At 41.5% G+C, this 15,987-nt stretch overlaps 1 protein-coding gene across 2 annotated transcripts in view; it reads right to left on the reverse strand.

The window, feature by feature from the left end:
* The window catches only part of LOC111966765 (cAMP-dependent protein kinase inhibitor gamma-like), a 34,410-nt gene that overhangs the window by 2,007 nt on the left and 16,416 nt on the right, over positions 1-15,987 (reverse strand). The window contains exon 1 of one of the 2 annotated variants that reach the window (XM_023991682.2): positions 8,626-8,787. The exons of the other annotated variant lie outside the window; for it this stretch is intronic. The gene's annotated coding sequence lies outside the window, so the exon portion shown is untranslated. Of the gene's footprint in view, positions 1-8,625; positions 8,788-15,987 lie in introns of those variants that run through there. 2 annotated transcript variants of the gene reach the window in all.

Genomic DNA, 15,987 nt, shown 5'->3' on the forward strand with positions numbered 1-15,987 from the left:
GTCTTCCTCTTCTCAGCACACATTAGCTACATTAGTGTTGTAGTGTGCCCCTGGCTATCCGTAAATTTAAAAACAAGCACTTGTGCTGTCTGGTTTACATAATAAGGAATTTGAAATTAATACTTTGACTTTTGATACTTAAGTACATTTTACCAATTCCATTTACTTTTGATACTTAAAAGGATCGGATCCTTTTTTTCAATTTTGGCCTAAAATGACATACCCAAAAGGAACTGCCTGTAGCTCAACGCCTGAAGCAAGGATATGCATATTCTTGATACCGTTTGAAAGGAAACACTTTGAAGTTTGTGGAAATGTGAAATGAATGTAGGAGAATATAACACATTAGGTCTAGTAAAGGATAATACAAAAKAAAGTGTTTTTTTGCTTTGTTTTTGTTCCATCTTTGAAATGCAAGAGAAATGCCAATATATGACATAGGAATCTAGGCGCAAATTAGATTTTGGCCACTAGATTGCAGCAGTGTATGTGCAAAGTTTTCGACTGATTCAATAAACCATTGGATTTCTGTTGAAAATGTTGTATTAAGACTGCCCAAATGTGCCTAATTGGTTTATTAATACATTTTCAAGTAACTGTGCACTCTCCTCAAACAATAGCATAGTATTATTTCACTGTAATAGCTACTTTAATTTGACAGGGCAATTGGATTCACAAGAATTTAAGCTTTCTGCCCATATCACATTTGTCTATGTCCTGGGAAATGTTCGTTACCTACCCACCTACCTAATCACGATCCTGTAGAAGTTAAGTATATTTAAAACAAAATACTTTGACTTTTACTCAAGTAGTAGTTTACTGGGTGACTTTCACTTGAGTCATTTTCTTTTAAAAGTTATCTTTTACTCAAGTATGACGTTTGAGTACGTTTCCCACCACTACTCATTCCTCCCTGCTCGGTCTTCCTCTTCTCAGCTCACATTAGCTACTCATTCCTCCCTGCTCGGTCTTCCTCTTCTCAGCTTCACATTAGCTTACTCATTCCTCCCTGCTCAGTCTTCCTCTTCTCAGCTCACATTAGCTACTCATTCTCCCTGCTCAGTCTTCCTCTTCTCAGCTCACATTAGCTACTCATTCCTCCTGCTCGGACTTCCTCTTTCTCAGCTCACATTAGCTACTCATTCCTCCCTGCTCAGTCTTCCTCTTCTCAGCTCACATTAGCTACTCATTCCTCCCTGCTCGGTCTTCCTCTTCTCAGCTCACATTAGCTACTCATTCCTCCCTGCTCAGTCTTCCTCTTCTCAGACCACATTAGCTACTCATTCCTCCCTGCTCAGTCTTCCTCTTCTCAGCTCACATTAGCTACTCATTCCTCCCTGCTCAGTCTTCCTCTTCTCAGCTCACATTAGCTACTCATTCCTCCCTGCTCGGACTTCCTCTTCTCAGCTCACATTAGCTACTCATTCCTCCCTGCTCAGTCTTCCTCTTCTCAGCTCACATTAGCTACTCATTCCTCCCTGCTCAGTCTTCCTCTTCTCAGCCTCACATTAGCTACTCATTCCTCCCTGCTCGGACTTCCTCTTCCTCAGCTCACATTAGCTACTCATTCCTCCCTGCTCAGTCTTCCTCTTCTCAGCTCACATTAGCTACTCATTCCTCCCTGCTCGTCTTCCTCTTCTCAGCTCACATTAGCTACTCATTCTCCCTGCTCGGTCTTTCCTCTTCTCAGCCCACATTAGCTACTCATTCCTCCCTGCTCGGTCTTCCTCTTCTCAGCTCACATTAGCTACTCATTCCTCCCTGCTCGTCTTCCTCTTCTCAGCCTTACATTTAGCTACTCATTCCTCCCTGCTCAGTCTTCCTCTTCTCAGCTCACATTAGCTACTCATTCCTCCCTGCTCAGTCTTCCTCTTCTCAGCCCACAGTAAATTGGGTCATGGATCTTGCCAGGGACTACAATACTATACAGCTAGCTCGTGGTTTCAGGAGAAAAAAAAGCTGCTCCAAAAATAAGACAGACAATCTGTTCCTTTTAGAAGTAGGGCCTTCCTCTGGAAAAGAGATGAGGAAGACAATCTGGTAGCCGCTTAAACGAGGCCAAACACGGCACTGAACTATTGTTTGAAACAGTGACACGTAGCAAAATCATTTGTATGCCAGGCTAGGAATCTGTCAGACAATTATAGGCAGCTGGACAAGTGGACATATCTTACTCCAACAATCAAACACTTCCCTCCCCCTCCAACCGTCATTAAGAATCAGGCATAGCTGGCCCCAAAGCCTCAACATGGCATGGCCAACAAAATTACAAAGACTTGATTAAACATCTGAACATCAACTAGGAGCATAACCAAATCAAATTGTATTGGTCACATACAGTAAACATACTTAGCAGATGTTATTGCAGGTGTAGCTAAGTGCTTGTGCTACATAATCTGAGTCAAGGTCGCATGTCGCCACTTGGACAAAGCCCTGAACCACAAAGAATGGAGAAAGGAAGTTGGCAGCCAAAGCTAGGCCTTCTCTCTCATTCATTGACACAATAACCCAGGGTCGGGTGGTTCCCAAACACTTTCACTCACATCACATTCCTTCAGTATCACTCAGAGGAATGGCTTCTTCTGTACAGAATATTATCTACCGTGCCAAATGAGAAGTACCCAGGGTCAGAGTAAAGCAAGGCAGCTGTGCCAAACCAGGGCTGCTTTAGAATGAGCAATGAGCAGCAATGTGCAGATAGACAGTCCCATAGAATTACTAGAATGGCCATTCCCATTCAAGTCAATTAGGTGTACCAGTCAAATGGCCGTGGTCTGAGGGGCTAGGCCCGTTCTCCCCTCCAGGAGARGACAGCACACCGAGAAATGTCACTCACGTGGAATTGCCCTTATAGCACCATAACTTGCACCACTGTATGCCATTAAGCTAATGCACAGCTTAACATCAGAAAAAGAGAGAAACATCCACTCGTGTCTTTTCTCTGCAGACAGAAATCCTGTTTTAATGTTCTTTAGACCAACATTACAAACTAGCTAATGCAGCTCTTTTTCTTGAATTATGGTTGGTTGTTATAGTCTGCCTAACGACAGTGTATGGGACCTTAAATTACCATTCTGTGGTCTGAGGTCTTGCCCAGACATGTTGATTTTCAGCCATGCTCTCTCTCAAACACACACACACAAAGGAACGCACACAATTTTTTATTTTTTTTGTGCGATATCCCAAATGCCTGTATCACAGAATCAAGTTTGTGTACTTTTTGTTTTTATGAGCATTTGTCTTTTTGGTCTCGTCTCGTTCGCTCCTTCCGTGCTGTGCACCTTCCAATTAACACCAGAGATTTGTATATAATGATGAGATGCTCATGTCTCCAGCCTAACAATAGGAATCGTTGTTCCAAAGGCGTGAAAACTGGCGACAAGCTTAGGTTCAAAATAACCTCATAGAAACGCATTGGGCTTATCTTGGACAACTTTTTGCGAGTGAAACCTCTCTCATTCTGGAAAATGAATGCTCAGTTTGTCGCGGTACCACGTATCGCTAGCAACATTTTTGTCAAATAAAGATTTTTATACTAGCTGTTTAGTCTGTTTTATAAACGTGCAGTAAGCATAAAACAATTAAGGAATTGGCAACTCGTTCTCATTCTGACAAAAAAAAGGTAGGTCACTTGTTTTCAACATCTGAACAAAGTGGACAGGCTAGCATGCTGTTCAAACAGTTGAGACAGACAGAAGGTTGTGTTCATAACAACTCAACTGTTATGACTTGTTAGTTGAATTCAGAGCTTGTGAAATTATACAAAGATCCAAGTTGGCACAACTTGAAATATGTAGTATTASCTGGCTACTTGCACAAGCACGTGGGCTTGTGCTTCAGAGATTGTTTATGAGACCGGTGTTAATTTTCTATGCTGCCKCCTACATTATCTAGGACCAAAAGGCTCCTTAACAGCTTCTACCCCCAAGCCATAAGACTTCTGAACAAATGGCCACCCGGACTATTTACATTGACACACCACAACTATGAACTAACACATATGGAATCATGCAGTAACCAAAAAGTGTTAAATCAAAATGTATTTTAGATTTGAGATTCTTCAAAATAGCCACCCTTTGCCTTGACAGCTTTGTACTCTCTCAACCAGCTTCACCTGGAATGCTTTCCCACCAGTCTTGAAGGAGTTCCCACATATGTGGAGCACTTGTTGGCTGCTTTTCCTTCCCTCTGCACTCCGACTCATCCCAAACAGTCTCAATTGGGTTGAGGTCGGGGGATTGTGGAGGCCAGGTCACCTGATGCAGCACTCCATCACTCTCCTTTTTGTTTCAAATAGCCCTTACACAGCCTCGAGGTGTGTTGGGTCATTGTCCTGTTGAAAAACAAATGATAGTCCGACTAAGCCCAAACCAGATGGCGTATCGCTGCAGAATGCTGTGGTAGCCATGCTGGTTAAGTGTGCCTTGAATTCTAAAATCAATCACAGACAGTGTCACCAGCAAAGCACCCCCACACCATAACAACTCCTCCTCCATGCTTTACGGTGGGAAATACACATGCAGAGATCATCCGTTCACCCACACCGCGTCTCACAAAGACACGGCGGTTGGAACCAAAAATCTACAATTTGGAGTCCAGAACAAAGGACAGATTTCCACCGGTCTAATGTCCATTGCTCATGTTTCTTGGTCCAAGCAAATCTCTTCTTATTGGTGTCCTTTAGTAGTGGTTTCTCTGCAGCAATTTGACGATGAAGGCCTGATTCACAGTCTCCTCTGAACAGTTGATGTTGAGATGTGTCTGTTACTTGAACTCTGAAGCATTTATTTGGGCTGCAATTTCTGAGGCTGGTAACTAATGATCTTATCCTCTGCAGCAGAGGTAACTATGGATCTTCCATTCCTGTGGCAGTCCTCATGAGAGACAGTTTCATCATAGCGCTTGATGGTTTTTGCGACTGCACTTGAAGAAACCTTGAAAGTTCTTGAGATTTTCCATATTGACTGACCTTCATGTCTTAAAGTAATGATGGACTGTCGTTTCTCTTTGCTTATTTGAGCTGTTCTTGCTATAATATGGAAATAGGGCTCTCTCCTGTAAACCACCCCTACCTCCCAAGGGCTCCCGAGTGGTGCAGTGATCTAAGACACTGCATCTCGGTGCAAAAGGGGTCACTGCAGTACCTGGTTCGAATCCAGGCTGCATCACATCCGGCTGTGATTGGGAGTCCCATAGGGTGGCGCACAATTGGTCCAGCGTCGTTTGGGTTTGGCCGGGGTAGGCCGTCATTGTAAAAAATAATTTGTTCTTAACTGACTTGCCTAGTTAAATAAAAGGTTAAACAACAACTGATTGGCTCAAACGAATTAAGAAGGAAAGAAATTCCACAAATGAACAAGGCAAATCTGTTAATTGAAATTCATTGCACCTCATGAAGCTGGTTGAGAGAATGCCAAGAGTGTGCAAAGCTGTCATCAAGGCAAATGGTGGCTATTTGAAAAATCTCAAACATAAAATATATTTTGATTCGTTTAACACTTTTTTGGTTACTGCATGATTTCATAGTTTTGATGTATTCACTATTATTCTACAATGTAGAACATAGTCAAAATAAAGAAAAACCCTTGAATGAGTAGGTGTTCTAAAACTTTTGACCGGAATGTAGATTCAGCCTAGGTATGACATTATTGCTGACCGTTTTAAAATGCAGTGTATTTGACCTTTACAATTGTACAACAAAGCTTATTTAGAGAAAAAAAAAACGACATTTATATAAAGATTTAAAAAATATATATATTTATATGACTTTTAGGCCATATCACTCAGCCCTAACTGCAACCAGGTTTAACCTCAGTTCACCACTTGCCTTTCCGGTCTATGGTTGAAGTTTGTTTACCCATAAGTTACAGTTTAAAAGTCAATGGTAACTCAATATATTAGCCAACAGACCACTTCATAAAGGAGGCTCTATGTCCTGAAAGGGCAGAGCAGGAGAGGAAACTGGACCCAGCTGCAGCTTCTAAACACTACCAAAGGAATGTCACAGGTGTGCTTTCAGCCCAGACAAACTCCTCCTTAATCCTCTACAGGAAATCGCTCCACTACAATAAGTGACCTGCAGTGATTCTCAGAAAAAGAGGGTGGGCTTTCATTGGCTCCATAAAGAATATATCACTATAGTAATGTGTGATAGTGGGGGGGRGGGGGGGGCTCACAGATTGGATAAAGGGATTTGTTTACAGTATATGAACATTGCAGATAAGACAACAGCAGGTAGCCTAGCGGTTAGAGCGTTGGGCCAGTAACTGAACGGGTGCCGTTTCGAACAGCCGAACCGACAAGGTAATTTTTTCCCCCCATGTGCCCTTGAGCAAGGCACTTAACCCTAATCTGCTCCATGTGTGCTCTACAACTCACACATTTCACTGCCCCCATAAGGTGTATGTGACAAAACATCTAAACTCAGCGAAAAAAGAAAACGTCCCTTTTTCAGGACCCTGTCTTTCAAAGATAATTCGTAGAAATCCAAATAACTTCACAGATCTTCATTGTAAAGTGTTTAAACACTATTTCCCATGCTTGTTCAATGAACCATAAACAATTAATGAACATGCACATGTGGAATGGTCGTTAAGACACTAACAGCTTACAGACGGTAGGCAATTAAGGTCACAGTTATGAAAACTTAGGAAACTAAAGAGGCCTTTCTACTGACTCTGAAAAACACCAAAAGAAAGATGCCCAGGGTCCCTGCTCATCTGCGTGAACATGCCTTAGACATGCTGCAAGGAGTCATGAGGACTGCAGATGTGGCCAGGGCAATAAATTGCAATGTCCATACTGTGAATTGCCTAAGACAGCGCTACAGGGAGACAAGACGGACAGGGAGATCATCCTCCCAGTGGCAGACCACGTGTACCAACACCTGCACAGGATCGGTACATCCGAACATCACACCTGCGGGACAGGTACAGGATGGCAACAACAACTGCCCGAGTTACACCAGGAACGCACAATCCTTCCATCAGTGCTCAGACTGCCGACAATAGGCTGAGAAAGGCTGTACTGAGGGCTTGTAGGCCTGAGGTAAGGCAGATCCTCACCAGACATCACCGGCAACAACGTCACCTATGGGCACAAACCCATCGTCGCTGGACCAAACAGGGCTGGCAAAAAGTGCTCTTCACTGACGAGTCACGGTTTTGTCTCACCAGGGGTGAAGGTCGGATTTGCATTTATCGTCAAAGGAATGAGCGTTACACCGAGGCCTGTACTCTGGAGCGGGATTGATTTGAAGGTGGAGGGTCCGTCATGGTCTGGGGCGGTGTGTCACAGCATCATCGGACTGAGCTTGTTGTCATTGCAGGCAATTACGGGGAAGACATCCTCCTCCCTCATGTGTGACCCTTCCTGCAGGCTCATCCTGACATGACCCTCCAGCATGACAATGCCACCAGCCATACTGCTCGTTCTGTTCGTGATTTCCTGCAAGACAGGAATGTCAGTGTTCTGCCATGGCCAGAGAAGAGTCCGGACCTCAATCCCATTGAGCACGTCTGGGACCTGTTGGATCGGAGGGCGAGGGCTAGGGTCATTCCCCCCAGAAATATCCGGGAACTTGCAGGTGCCTTGGTGGAAGAGTGGGGTAACATCTCACAGCAAGAACTGGCAAATCTGGTGCAGTCTATGAGGAGGAGATGCACTGCAGTACTTAATGCAGCTGGTGGCCACACCAGATACTGACTGTTACTTTTGATTTTGACCCACCCTTTGTTCAGGGACACATTCAATTTCTGTTGAATGTGTCTGTGGAACTTGTCACATGTCTGTGGAACTTGTTCAGTTTATGTCTCAGTTGTTGAATCTTGTTATGTTCATACAAATATCTATACATGTTAAGTTTGCTGAAAATAAACGCAGTTGACAGTGAGAGGACGTTTCTTTTTTTTTCTGAGTTTATATAAAATAATGTAATAGGACCGCCACACACACACCAATATCATCATCAACCTGTGCCTGTGATCAGCCAGGGAACAGAATGAATATGACTCAGTGCTCTCACTGATCCATTAGGGAGAGAGGCTGGTCCAATCCCACCAGTCTTTTAAATCACTGTGTAATAAGCTCACATTATCTGTAATAACCCGCACAAAGAAACACCGCCTCACTGTCTTCTAAACCCATTAAGGCTGTATCCTGCCCAATTTGGAAACTGTCAACTAATTTCACTGCATTTATTGACAGAGAGGAAAGCTAGGCTACACATGACTGAATCCAACTGTCTCTCATAGCAACAAGATAATCTTGCGTGACTATTCTCTCCTGCCTGGTTGCTTTGGGGATCTGTTCGATATATATTTAAGCTATAGTAAAAAGGCATTAAGATRTCATTATTATAGGCTAACCATGTTAGTGAGACAATAAGAATGATCAAAACAGCAGCCCATTTGGAAGGACAATTTTAACAGCAGAATAAAATGTATTATTTTCTGAAATAGGGATGCAAAACAAAACAGGAAACCCTGAGCAACCAGCTGAGTAGGACACTCAACTGTCCTAACATTCCTGTCCAGCCAAACAGCCTTTCTAAAAAAAAAAAATCTAACCATATGGCACATTCAAATCAGAATGTTCAGAAAGAAATATGGTAGTTCTCCAGCTTACCAAAATAATCAGCAGTGAAGAGTGTAGCTACACAAACTCCAGTTTTACAGAACCCAGAAGACTATGTGTAAAGCAGGCAGCCGTCCATTGAGGCTCTCTCTGGGAAAGATAGCCAAGTGTGTCTCAGCTATGGCACASTGCCTCCCTCCACTCCTTCCCTTCCCTCCTCTAAGCCTGGGCGTCAATGAAACACTGGGAGTGTCTGGGTGCTGTCCGTTCTCATGCCTTCAGCAGCTGCTGCCTGCATTGACTACAAGCCCACTCCACAACACTGGGGTGTWGTATTTCCTCCAGACAGCCAGATTAGTATTGTTGTCCTACACGGTTCTTCCGTTTCTTTCATACATAAATAAATAAAACCTTGTCTATTGAATACTGGTGGTGAGTATGTGCCCCATCTCAGTATATGGGCCTTTCCATGTAAAACTCCCCATGAGCACTAAAATGTGAAGTTCATGGATGCTAAGTCTACAGTATATTTTTGAGAAATTAAGGCATATACATTTTTCAACCATTTTCCACCCCAAAAATGTGGAATAAGCAAAGGCTTTGATTTCTGGTCAAACAGATGGAAAAGGGGTATTGAAAAAAAATTGTAAGTAAGAAATATTGCCTAGTGTCTTGTCATTCGGTTACCAAAAACCCACATATTTAAAAATATATATTTTCTAATCTCCCCCTCAAGACGAAGGATAATCAAAGTTCACAGAAGTAATAAGGTAGACCTATCAATTAGTGTTTTTACTGATAACAATTTGGTTTATGATTTAAGTGATTAAAACGCTTCATTCTGTTACCAAATCGAAAATAGAATGAACACTAAACAGAGTATTTTTTTTTAACTGCAATGTTGGTTAAGGGCTTGTAAGTAAGCATTTCACTGTAAGGTCTACACCAGTTGTATTCGGCACGTGACAAATAAMATTTGAYGGACTTTAATATTCATATTTTTATGAGGCCGCCGGACCTGTGTGCGAAGACTTCATTTCCCCTGGTAGTGAGTAGTACAAGTTGTGAGACAGAAAGCTAGCCTGGAGAGAGAACTTCCAGCAGTTTGCGTTTGTCAAGTAAGGCATTCCCCTGACTGACTGAAGGAGAGGAGGGAGGCTGAGGCTCTGACATCTTTGCCAAGTTTTATTTAAAGTGTCACTAGGGATTTACAGCACTTTACAACTGCAGCTGCCCTCATTGCTCACTATGTAAATCTCAGCCAAATTGTTCCCATAGCTACAGAGTACAGACCATCAGTAAGGGACAATACTATTTGATACAATTTGTTTTCCCCCTTTGATGCTGTAGAAACATGTTGAAAGGCAGATACATATAAAATAAAGTGTATTTAAGTGTTGTTCCCCATCACTAATCCCATTCAGTTGTTGTATCTTTCTAACAGCTCAAGGAGAGATTAAAAAGGTATGACCAAAGCCTGCATAAAACAAAAGCAACTATTAGCATCAAAGTGACAATGAACTGATGAATAAAACAATAGATAATCGAGCTAGCTTGATGTGTAAATCTACTTTAAAAAGTTACTGTTAAATCAAAACAAGCCTTAGATGCAGGATAATCTTGACAGGCAGCAGAGCCAACACTTCACAACTGTCAAAAACAACTCGATATTTAATTTGCATTTCTTGAACGATAATTTGAATCATTGTGTGTTGACAGTGAGTGGTGGCGTGAGCAGAGCAGTGCTGTAATGGAGTATCAGTGACAGGGAGGCCCAGGGGCCGTGGAGTCACAGTGTGCAGACTGGGTCGTGTTTAGTAGCGCATGCTGTAGCAAAACATTTTTCCGCCATCATTGACAAGTTCCGTTGGAAATGATACGTTTCAAAACGACCCTAATGAACACAACCCTTCCGCTTTAGGACCTTCGGTTGGAGGATGACATCAGAGGCTTCACCCATCGTCCCTCACATGACAACTCACCACATCTCAGAAAGTCCTTCATAACTTCCACATATTCTCAAGGTGCCTATTCAAGTAACTTACTGCTCCCTGAATAACTCACTGCTTCACTGAATAACTTGCTGCTCCCAGGCCCACTGAATAAAAAGCTACATAATCTAGGCTACTGTAACAYATCAATTTCAGCCCTGACATCATATACACTCACGTTGTTTTAAAATATTCTAAAACCATAGTAGGCCAAAGATCTTTTTATTTATTTAAAGGAGCACGACGTTCATTTTCTTTTTTACCCGAAACGTAATGTGGAAAGAACAGACAGTTCAATATGAATCTTGATTCACAGGTTCGTCAAGGCAAAGCAGAATCCTACTTGACGCCCAAAACCAGATGGCAAAGTTAACAAGAATAAACAAGAATAAATCATGTCACAATACAGGTAGAATRCATMTTGTACAGTAGGCCAGTCTGTTCTGTTCTCTTGGCATAGTTCAGTGTCTTACAGACTGCCTAAAGCTGGGTCAATATCAGTCCCTGTGGACCAGGTTTAAATGACAATGTATGGCCCACCGTGTCTTCTCAATGGAACCACACCACATGGCCACAATAGAGTATAGTGGCTTCACACTTTAAGGCAAAGCATCACACACACACACACTTGAGGGCAAAGCAGCAGATGAATGGTGCCCATGAGTGGAAGTAGAGCTGTAAATGAACTGAAATTAATAATTCCCTTCTACTCTCTTCTCTTGTCCAGAATGCATTATAGATCTGTGTAGATGACCCCACCCTGTCAGCCAGACGCATGACAATGAGTGTACTGTAGAAACATGCCAAACCCAGCCTAAACAGTAAGGGGATTCCCCAGTGTGTGTGTGTGTGTGTAGGACTCAGCCACACATCACAGTGTGTGTGTGTGTGTGTGTGGGACTCAGCCACACATCACAGTGTGTGTGTAGGACTCAGCCGCACATCACAGTGTGTGTGTGTGTGTGTGGGTAGGACTCAGCCACACATCACAGTGTGTGTGTGTAGGACTCAGCCACACATTACAGCTGAGGTGCCATCAGCAGCAGGGGTTACCAGCTTTAGAAGACAACTGCTGCTGTAAACGGTCCAAAGCACTCATCTTCATAAAACACACACATATTGGATGTTGCCCTTTCCCCATGCTGCTAAATCATAATTGATTTACTATTGTGACAAAGTTGAATAAGGATAAAAATGGTATGTTATTTTCCAGAGACTGTGGGAAAGTAATCCATGAAACCCAGATGTTCTTCTCTCTCCTGGTGCAGAATGAGTTTAGAGGAAAACGAGGCTAATGAGCCAAGACACCCATATGGTGAGACACAGGGGCATCTGAAATGGCACTCTATTCCTTATCCACATAGGGCTCTGGTTAAAAGTAGTGCACTAGATCCGAAATAGGGTGCCATTTCRGACGCAACCAGGAACGCACTGGGGCGCAGTAGTGGAAAAAGTACCCAATTGTCATATTTGAGTAAAAGTAAAACTTAATAGAAAATGACACTAGTACAAGTCGCCCAGTAAAATACTACTTAAGTCTAAAATTATTTGGTTTTGAATATACTTAAGTATCAAAAGTAAATGTAATTGCTGAAATATACGTATAACTCATGCTTCGTTTGGTAAATGATGTCTGTGTGTTTAGCGAATCCACCAGATCAGAGGCAGTAGGGACGACCAGGGATGTTCTCTTGATAAGTGTGTACATTTTCAAATTTTCCTGTCCTGCTAAGCATTCAAAATGTAATGAGTACTTTTGGGTGTCAGGGAAAATGTATGGAGTAAAAAGTACATTATTTTMTTTTGGAATGTAGAAGTAAAATTTGTCTAAAATATAAAAGTACAGATACCGCAAAAAAGTAGTCCTTGAAAGTATTTTTTACTTTTAGTACTTTACACCACTGCTGGCAAGGATAAGGCTCCAGATATTAATGTTCCTAAAACAACTGTGACGGAAGGTACAATGTGCCGTTTTTATTTATTTATTTATTTAAGATGTGATGCATCTTTTTTAGCCGTCTAAACAAACACTGATCAGCACAATGGAATGTTATAAGGCCTACCTAACCATGTTGAAAATGTGCAAGATTAATGTTCAGTATGACATGTATACTCAAAACATTTACTAATATCCTCTTTGGTCTATTAACTTATTTACCACCTGGTGATGTCACCAGGCATGCCAACATTCCCTCCCACCAGAACAGCCTGAAATTTCAGGTGTTATTCTCAAACAGCTCTTACTCTAAAAGGGCATTATCATAATTTTTACATTTCAATGTCATCTTGGTAAGCAACTCCACTGTATATTTGCCCTTGTATTTTAGGTTATTGTCCTGTTGAAAGGTGAATTTGTCTCCCAGTGTCTGTTGGAAAGCATGCTGAACCAGGTTTCCTCTAGGATGTCACCTGTGCTTAGCTATATTCTGTTTATTTTTATCTCCCCCCCAAAAAACTCCTTAGTCCTGGCCGATGACAAGCATACCCACAATATGATGCAGCCAATTCTATGCTTGAAAATATGAAGAGTGGTACTCAGTGTTGTATTTTCTCCAAACATAACKGTATTCAGGACAAAAAGTTAATTTCTTTGCCCCATTTTTTGCAGTTTTACTTTAGTGCCTTATTGCAAACAGGATGAATGTTTTGGAATATTTGTATTCTGTACAGGCTTCCTTCTTTTCACTCCATCATTTAGGTTAGTATTGTGGAGTAACTACAATATTGTTGATCCATCCTCAGTTTTATCCTATCACTTTAACTCTCTAACTGGTTTAAAGTCACCATTGGCCTCATGGTGAAATCCCTGAGCGGTTTCCTTCCTCTCCGGCAACGGAGWAAGGAAGGACGCTTGTATCTTTGTGGTGACTGGGTGTATTGATACACCATCCAAAGTGTAATTAATAACTTCACCATGCTCAAAGGGATATTCAATGTCTGCTTTTTTTATACCCATCTACCAATAGGTGCCCTTCTTTGCGAGGCATTGAAAAACCTCCCATGTCTTTGTGGTTGAATCGGTGTTTGAAATTCACTGCTCGACTGAGGGACCTTACAGATAATTGTATGTGTAAGGTACAGAGATGAGGTAGTCATTCAAAAATCATGTTAAACACTATTATTGCACACAGAGTGAGCCCATGCAACTTTGTGACTTGTTAAGCAAATTTTTACTCCTGAACTTATTTAGGCTTGCCATAACAAAGGGATGGAATACTTATTGCCTCAAGACATTTCACCTGTTCATTTATTTGTAAAAAATATGTACAAACATAATTACACATTTGATGGGATATTGTGTGTAGGCCATTGACACAATCTCAATTTAATCCATTTTAAATTCAGGCTGTAGTGTAGAAAAAGTTTAGGGGTGTGAATACTTTCTGAAGGCACTGTATATAAAACATAGGAAAATGTTGAACTGCACTGGGCCTTTAACAACATAGGACCTTAACAGGACAGGAAGCAGGTGGGTTGTCAGGTCCAGTTCTTTATGGTATTTTCCGTGTGTGTGTGTGTGTGTGTGTGTGTGTGTGCGATCAGAGTTCAAATCTAAAAAAAAAAAGGATGTGAGAGCCTGAACAGACTGAAACGGGACCACCATTGCTCACATCTACTAAGCATAAACAGGGGAGGGAGAAGATAATGCATGTTTATTGTGATTGTGGCTAGGGCTAGGGCTGTGACTGTCATTACATTTTGTCAGCCGGTGATTGTCAAGAAAATAACTGCCTGTCTCACGGTAATTGACCATTAATTAACATCAACACATTTAGCATCTCCTAGCGTCCACGCATAGCCTACAAGCCACTGATGCAGACCTTGAGAACATCTACATTTTAAAAAGTATAATAAATCCATGTAATAAAGCCTACACCATCACAATAAATCCATTATTTATTTTTGACAGGTCTAAAGAAACATGATATGAAGAAAATGTAGTCTATTTCAGAAGAACAGAATAGCATACACTGAATTGTCCTTATGTTAGGCCCTGATCTGGCTATGCCATATGGCTGTGGGCTACACTAATTAATTTAGCAGACAAGATTTGCTTAGAATTCCATAGCATTATTTTATAGTATGAAGAATACAATTGAACATAGCTGAATAAAATAGGATATTTTCTCCAAACGATGAGGGAGTGCGCACATGCGGCTATTCTGTGTTGAGTGGTTAACAAAGAAATAAGTAACCCTATGCGGTTAATTTAGAGTTATAATGTAACTTTAGTTGTTATAAACGTTGGGCTATATGTTATGATTTTAATACATTGTAAGGCTGCATGATGCGACTAATGATGATTTGAAAAGTCACATGAAAGGCAGGAGCTCTGCTTAGTTTTTTTGCGCAGGCTGTACACACTTCATCAGTCTCTCAATCACAATTTGACAAACACTTGATAATGCCTCGAATTTCCCGGCGGCATCCCCTTTGGGTGTCTGTAATGCCGCCTAAAAAAATCCATGCCTTTTGCGGCCAGGGGCCGCTGTGCCCTTGGGCTTAATATAATAATTATAATTCCCTTCTCCTGGCTGCGTGCTCTGAAGCACCTTTCACTCACATGTCTCTCCGTCACTTGATCGGGTCTTTCTCACAGGCTACAAGTGAAGATAGAAACGTCAGGGACGCAACGGATTTAGAATGGACCACTATCATGCCCCTGTTCCAAAACAAGGGCAATATATACATGTCATCTACACACTTACATAGCGAATGGAGGACGCTTTTCCCGTGGTTCATTTTCATGACAGCCAGGTAGGCTATACTCCTGTTGTAATGAGAAGCCATGTGCATTATATTAGGAAAGTTGAGAAATAAATATAGTAGGCATAGCCTWTAGAAATGTTGCACAACATGAGCTCATGTGCTCCCATTAAGTGTTTGATTAGATTTGACACATTTGCATTGATGTCAGAGTGGTTAGAGGGACAACACAGTACTGAGTACCACAGTTAGAAAGTTTGTTAGGACACTAATGACCATCAGCAGCATCAGAGCTTGGAGATGCCTAATTACCAAGACTAAATATTCAGTGTGGCAGTAATACGGTTACAGTAAAAGCCCTAACTGTGGCTAAATAAGGCAATCAGGAACAGGGTCTTGTTTTTTCCTTTACATCATTAGATGACTAAAAACACCCTGCTACGTACAGTTGAAGTCAGAAGTTTACATACACCTTAGCCAAATAAATTTAAACTCAGTTTCACAATTCATGACATTTAATCCTAGTAAGAATTCCCTGTCTTAGGTCAGTTAGGATCACCACTTTACTTTAAGAATGTGAAATGTCAGAATAATAGTAGAGAGAATAATTTATTTCAGCTTGTATTTCTTTCATCACATTCCCAGTGGGTCAGAAGTTTACATACACTCAATGAGTATTTGGTAGCATTGCCTTTAAATTGTTTAACTTGGGTCA

Source organism: Salvelinus sp. IW2-2015, linkage group LG7, assembly GCF_002910315.2.
Source record: "Salvelinus sp. IW2-2015 linkage group LG7, ASM291031v2, whole genome shotgun sequence".
NCBI lineage: Eukaryota > Metazoa > Chordata > Actinopteri > Salmoniformes > Salmonidae > Salvelinus > Salvelinus sp. IW2-2015.